We start from the raw sequence: 7107 nt of genomic DNA, 5'->3' as shown, positions 1-7107 counted from the left end.
CTCTAGACTCTCTCCAGCAGCTCCACATCTTCTGCTGTTGGCCCCAGGGCTGGCAGCAGCTCTGCAGGTGGGGTCTCACCTGAGCACAGGGGCAGAGGGACAGAATTCCCCCTCTCCTGCTGCCCACACTGTGGGATCAGCCCAGGGCACAGGGGGGGTTCAGGGCTGGGACAGGTCTAGCTCTCACCCACCAGCACCCCCAAGTCTTTCTCCCAGGGCTGCTCCACCTGGATTAATTCTGGGGGTTGCCCGGACCCCAGTGCAGCAGCAGCACTTGGTCTTGTTAAGCCTCATGAGATTCCCAGGGACCCAGTGCTCGAGCTTGTCCAGGTCCCTCTGGCTGAGCCCATCCTTCAGGTGTGTCACTGCCACTCCTCTGGCTGAGCTCTGCACGCTCCAGAGGAGCTGATGCTGTTGCATGGTTTATCTGCAGCTTTATATCCTTCCCCATTGGATCACCAGCTCTATTTTCAGAGGAACTTGCTCTTGATCCTGGTTTCTCTGTAGGCTTGGTGAGCCCACCCACTCCACTCTCCTCTTGCCTGTGTGTAGCAGGTCTGCTCTACGAGCAGAGCAACGCTGCTGTAGGAGCAGCTTTCACCAAGCTGCAGCTGAAAGCTGCATTTCCATACGGCTGCCTTAAAAGAGAACAGCTTGCTTTGGGCTTTCTCTTGTGGCAGAATGCCAGGCTCCCCCACCTTCCTGCTGGGGTTGTGGTGGCTTGCTGAATGATAGGATAAATCCACTTTCCCCCCCCCTCCTTCCTAGCTCTCTATTGAGGGACTCATGCAAGCCCTTCTCTCTGAAAGGCACGTTAGAAGCCTTAAAATGCATAAGAGTATCAAAGTGTGACGTGAGAGAATAATCTACATAATCAGATTTTGGGGTTTATCTAGGCTTTTTGTACAGAAAAGGCCGTGTATGGCGTGTTCAGTGCTGAAATCTGGACTGTGACCTCTTCTTTCATCCTTTTCTCTGTTTATTTAGCCTGCAAAAAACGTCTCCTTTTGGCCTAACTGGCGTGGAAATAAGTATTGGAGGCCAGAGGAGAGCTTGAACTGACTCTTCAAGTAGCAAAGGCCTAAAATCAATGAGGTGGATTTTTTTAAGACAAGAGTATCCATGCTAGCAAAGAGGTACCAGATGAAAAACGGGGAATAATTCAGCTTGTTTGATGAGGTTTCAGGAGACAGTGGACCAGGTGAGTCTGGATTTGGATGTTACCCATTATCAGGCTTGGCTGATTTTGAAGAAGGGTTTTGATGGTTGAGGCTGTGCTGTAGGTGGACTCAGAGGGTACACACCTCCAAAATGTGTTCTCTCTGCAGTGGTCCTGGTCATGCTGGATAGGGCAGTGAAGTGCTGCCTCTCCTGGAGGGGATCAGTAGCAGTTAGGTACATTTTGTGCTATAGGATTTCAAATCTGATGCAACCAAATGAGCTGTAGCTGAGACTGGACTCACACTGGTTTGCCCCCGAGGTCTCAGAGCAGATGGTGAGAAGGTAAAAAGGTGATTGTGAGCAGCACCAGGTTGGCAGCCTTTGAGATTAATTTTCTTTTGAACAAACAACAGCATGAATGGGCATGAAATTCAGGATGCCATAATGTTTTGTGCCATCTGTGACCTATTAGATTATAATAATGATGAGAACAACTAGAGTTTAATAACTCAGTGCCTCAGACAACCTGGGAAGGGTAAATCCAGAGTCATCCATCTGTGCTTTGCTGGAGCTGCTCTTGGGGAGGATCCTGGAAGTGGTATCCTTTTGAGGGAGCAAGGAATGAATATACAATGATTTCTCTAGCTGAACTTGTTTGTGAAATGCTGGCTTCTCCCAGGAAAGCACATATAAAAATAGCAGTCAGCCCTCTCTAGCCACTGAGCACATGTCTGTAGGCTCAGCTTTGAAGCTCACCAGTTGCTGCAGCTTCTCCAAAGAGGTTAAAATGCCTCTGTAATGGAAGTGACCTGAGCACTGGCATTCATTATTGCATTCCCCCACCTCTAGGCTGCTGCCTGGAGTCCAAGGCCTTTAAATGAGTTGTTCCAAATGGAGTCCTTCAATTCTTCAGTGCCTCTGATGCCAGTGGGGAGAGCTCAGCTGTGCTCCCTGGGCCGGTTGTGTGTCCCCAGCGAGCAGACCCTCACAGCCTGAGCTCTGTGTAAACCCCATTGTGAGCACTGCTCATTCTTTCCTGTGCCTTCCCCTCTCATCTGGCTTACTCCTCAGGCGCTTTCATTTGGCAGGGCTTTACCAAAATGCATAGACATGGAGCTCCTTCTGCAGGGACCTCTGCAAGGTCTTCCTTCAGCTGAAGAAAATCGCATTTATTAAGCTCTCCCGAGCTGAATGTTTTCTTCAGCAACATGGAGTGGCTCTGCTTTTGGCTGAAGTCTGTGTCAGACCATTATAGAAATTAGGCAGCTGTCCAAAAGTCTGCCAAGGGGCAAAACCTACTTGCCATGAAAGCTTTTAACAAATGAGATTGGTAGGTAAGTCCATGACCACCTGGGCTCCTGTGCAGCAGGATTCCTGTGGACATCAAAATCCTGAACAAGTTCAGCCTCCCCTGAACTAGTCTGATGTTTTAGAAGTGACCTAATTGAAAATACAGGCAGTAATGTAATTATCATCAGGAAACAGCTCACCTTCTGTTGCTTAATTATATTTTCCTTGTATACTTAGTCTGTTTCAAAGAAGCTGCCTTGGATGGCACACAGGGTTTGCCTTTAATTACTGCTGTATGGTAATTGTCATGTAATTATGCTGTTATGAATATGAAGTGCATGTATGATTGTGGGGCAGTGATTTATGGCATGTAAGCATATTTTAAAAGTGTTAGAGATGTTCTCCACACAGGATTGCTAAGCCCTTTAATGACAGGAGTCACTCACAGCCATCCAGTGTTTTAATTTCCCAGTGTTTAAAGTCTCCTGTAATAATGCTACTTCATCATCAAGTCAATACTTTGGGAATTACACTGGTTGCTTGTGGTGAGGTATTTAATAATCCTCATCATGCTTGCATAATTTGCTAGTGCAGAAATAAATTTGGCATCATGATAGGGCAAGGGGGAATGGCTTTAAGTTGAAAGAGTAGATTTAGATTGGATATTGGGAAGGAATTGTTCCCTGGGAGGGTGGGCAGGCCCTGGCACAGGGTGCCCAGAGCAGCTGGGGCTGCCCCTGGATCCCTGGCAGTGTCCAAGGCCAGGCTGGACATTGGGGCTGGGAGCAGCCTGGGACAGTGGGAGGTGTCCCTGTGCATGACAGGGGTGGAATGAGGTGAGCTTTAAAGTCCTTTCCAACCCAAACCATTCCATGATTCTGTGATGCTACAGGGAGCGTTTTGGTACCAATATGTGCTTCAAGGTGCTCAGTGTGTGCTGGTTGAACAAAGGACTGGTTTTAATCCCGTTGTTTAAAGGATGGAGGTTGAGTTCAGTGTTAGCACCTCACCTGTGCACACAGGAGCAGTGACTTTGCAATCCTCTCCTTCTGCTAACTTACCTGATAGCTCTGCCAGGGCACCTCTGAAGATCAAATTTGCTCTGAAAGGACACAGGATCTCTGGAGTTTACCTTTGTATTAATTACTTTCATAAACAGGTCATGACCCCAGAGAGGTGACAGAAGAGGTTTTGAATCCTTTACTCCAAAAAAAACTCCACGAGGGGCTGTAGCACTGGAAACTTGAGCCCAGAGCTGATGTGAATGAAGTTATTGATGGCTGAGTGTGCTGAGCACTGTAGCATCCAGTTGCTTGCAGATGGAAATTTGGGAGCACAGTAATTCGTGTATCATTAACCTTCATTCACAATTTAAAGGTGCTTGTGGTTGGTTGGTTTTTTTGCCCCAGGCTCTTTATTCATAACTTCCTACATGACTCCCCTGCTGCAATGTGCTTTGTGATAGAACTTCTGGTTTATCACAGGATTTGCATTTCTTTTTAAGGTGTTTTCAGAAGTTTTGGGCAGCATTGAAGGGACAACAAAAACTGTAGGCTATAAAGTGCTAGTCCCTGAAACAGCAGTGAAACCCTTGCTGTCCTGGTGATAGCAGAGGAAAACAGTCCCAGAGATTCCTGGCTGGGAAAAAAAACTGCAGAGGCGCCCACTGGGCAAGACCTTGTACAGCAAGTACTTTATGATGGGTGATTGTAAGTTGCCTGGGAAAGGCTTTCTGAGCACACTGTGGTTCCTGGAATTAACATTTTCACCCTGGATTTCTGTGGCACATATTGTACAAATGAAAGTTGTGTTGGGAAAATAAATCTCCAGTTTTGTGCTTGTGCTAAAGCACAAATGCTACTCTTGTGTTCTATTCCCAAATGAAGCAAAACCAAAGTGACTGGACAGAACTCAACTGCATCTGTCTGTTCGCAGTGGAACCGAGCATGAGGCAGTGAAGTGTGACTAAACCGTGCTGGCAAACGCATTTTTATCCTGAATTAAATTTGTCTGTGGGCTTTGGCTCACTGCTCTGCACAAAGGGTGAAACTGGCTGTGAAGAGGACAAAGAGCTCATCACGAGCACACGGAATTGCTCCGACACGCTGCACCGTGGCTTTGCTGAGGCTGGGTTTGCTGCAGACCTGCAGGAGCAGGCTCAGTATGTTTGTAGCCCCAGCTCAGGCACCGGGCAGATAACGTGCAAGTCCCATGCTCGGTGTCCTGGTGGCTGCACAGAGTCGTGTTTGGAGCAGGGTAGATGGCAACCAGGGTCACTGTTTTCCTGCCCCTTACCCTTGTCAGGCTGGTTACTCGTTGTTTTGCATCTTCCCCTCCGCCCTGAATTTTCTGTTGCTGGAAATGTCAGCATTGCTTAAGTAATTTTATCCTTTCCTTTTAATCCTTTTTTTTCCCTCCAGGCTTGTGTGTTTCCTGGTCTGTGGGATGCTGCCCCAGCATACACACACACACACACAGAGGCCTGGTCTGTTGCCATTGGCACAGCCCCTGCAGTTTGCTAACCCAACATCTCTGGTACAAGGCTTGCAGGAGACATGAGCTGATCCTTACAGGATGCTGAGCTGCCAGCACAGCCAAGGACTTCCCCCAAGGCTGGGGGAGCAGCTGCTTTTTTATATTGAGCCAAACTCTTCTCTTTTGCAATGTGCTGCCCTCTGAGGATGAGCAGGTTAATCCCTTAGAGATGTAGGATCTTATCTTCACTGATAAACCAGTGGCCAGCCAGCTTTCTCCAAGTTCATCATCAAGCAAAGTACCTGATTTCTGATACTGATCTGCTCGAGCTTCCTTTTTACTTGGCAGGGATGAACCTTGGAGAGTCACCAGGTGACCACCAAGCCACTCAGTCCCCCTTCCTCAGCAGGACAGGGGAGAAAACGAGGTGAAAAATCGTGTGCCTTCAGATGAGGGCAGGGAGATCCCTCACCAGTCAGTCATGGGCAAAAGAGGCTTGACTTGGGGAAGACTAATTTATTGCTGAGTAAAAACAGAGCAGCATAGTAACAAACTAGAACTAAATTTTTGCCCCTACTCCCCATTCAGAAGCTATGGGGGTAAGGTTTACTGCCTTTCTGTTTTTTCCTTGGTAACAGCCAGGACACATGAGCCTCTTCTCCAACACCTGAATAAACCAATAATCTCCAATCTTTCACTCCTCTTCTACTCCTGTTGCTAAGCTAGAAATGAGAAGTGTGAAATGCTGCTAAAGAGGGCTCATTTACACTCACTGGGGTTGTATCGGCAACAATTAATTAGAGCTGTTACCAGAAGTGACTTTAAAATGGCATTTTTCAGGTGAAGAGCACTTTGAGCCTGCAGGAGCCCCTTGCACCTGTAGCTCTATGTCCTTTTATCTGAGAAAGGATCATCTCATCCCTATTCATCTCTTTGTGGACTGGATGTTCTGCCAGTGGCGGGATGGTCACGGATCCTCCACTGACTGGTTTCTGTGCTGTGATTATGTCAGTTTGTGTAGGAGTGGCAAAAAACAGCATCTATTTAACAGATTTTTCTATTTAACCAGTTCAGCTGTGGTGTCAAGAAGTCTTAGGGGTGGGTTCACGCTGGTGGAAAAAGGGAGTTTTCACCCAGGGATGAAACTGGTGGGAAGAAGGGGGGTAGATAGCTTTTCCCAAACAATCGTTTGTCTGTTCTCTCTAGAAACCGAAGGCTTCATTTCAACAGCAGCCCTCCCACAACATATTTGCTGTAGTAAGTGCTGCGCTATGACAAGCAGTGCCTTCAGAGAGGCTGGGGAGTGCTGGAGTGATTGCAGGGACCTGGCTGTTCTGATCAGCTGTCCTTGAACAAGGCTCCAGCCTGCAGTGCTCCTTGTTGGCAGTCAGCATCTTCTGTTTACAGTGTGAGCTCAATCTTCGGTCCTGGGAAGAAAAACAAAGAGAGGAGCAAGCAAGAAACAGCTGTTGGCTTTGCAGTCCTGCTCATTCTGATCCTTGCATTGTGCTGTTTGGTTCCACCTCCTACCTCCAGTGCAAGGATCAAGCCTTCCCAAGTTCCCTTATACAGGTTATGTCTAGAAACCTTCCACTTAGTTTGTAAATAATGCTGGTGTATACCCACTAAGAGCTTTTTTTTTACCTCTACTCCTCTTAATTGCACGTTGCAGTAGTTTATGTCAGTGTGACAGTGTGCAGCTGCAGGTTTGCACCTCTCTGACCCTGGGAAATCATTCCTGGATGCCTTCCACGTGGGAGTGATGCACTTGTATCTCCCCAGTTACAGTGCTTGGCTTGATTGCTTGCTTAGTATCTCAAAGTTCCCGCAGTGTTCTTTCAGGTGTTGGTGGTCCAGTATAGTCTGTGTTGGCACGACTTAACTATCTAAACCTTGGAAACCAAGTGTGATTGCTTCTTTACAGTGGAGTAACTGGGAAGAGAAGATTCCAAATGGGCTTTTATCAGCAGGGAGAGAACCTGTGTGGCTTGATTCTTCTGCATGTCCCAGGCCTCTTTATATCTGTAGTGCTTGACCCCTTTCTTATTTGGGATAAAGGTGCCTCTTCAGGCTTTGCTGCCACCTCCATTCTGCTCCCAAATATCAAAATATGCCAAACAGGTCATGTGCAGCTGAAGCAAAAGATTCTAACAACCCTTCAGCAGGAATTGAGGCTGAACA

This window comes from Coloeus monedula (genome assembly GCF_965178545.1).
Source record: "Coloeus monedula genome assembly, chromosome: 7".
NCBI lineage: Eukaryota > Metazoa > Chordata > Aves > Passeriformes > Corvidae > Coloeus > Coloeus monedula.
The sequence above is the reverse complement of the archived record's forward strand: the minus strand, read 5'-3'. Positions refer to the sequence as shown.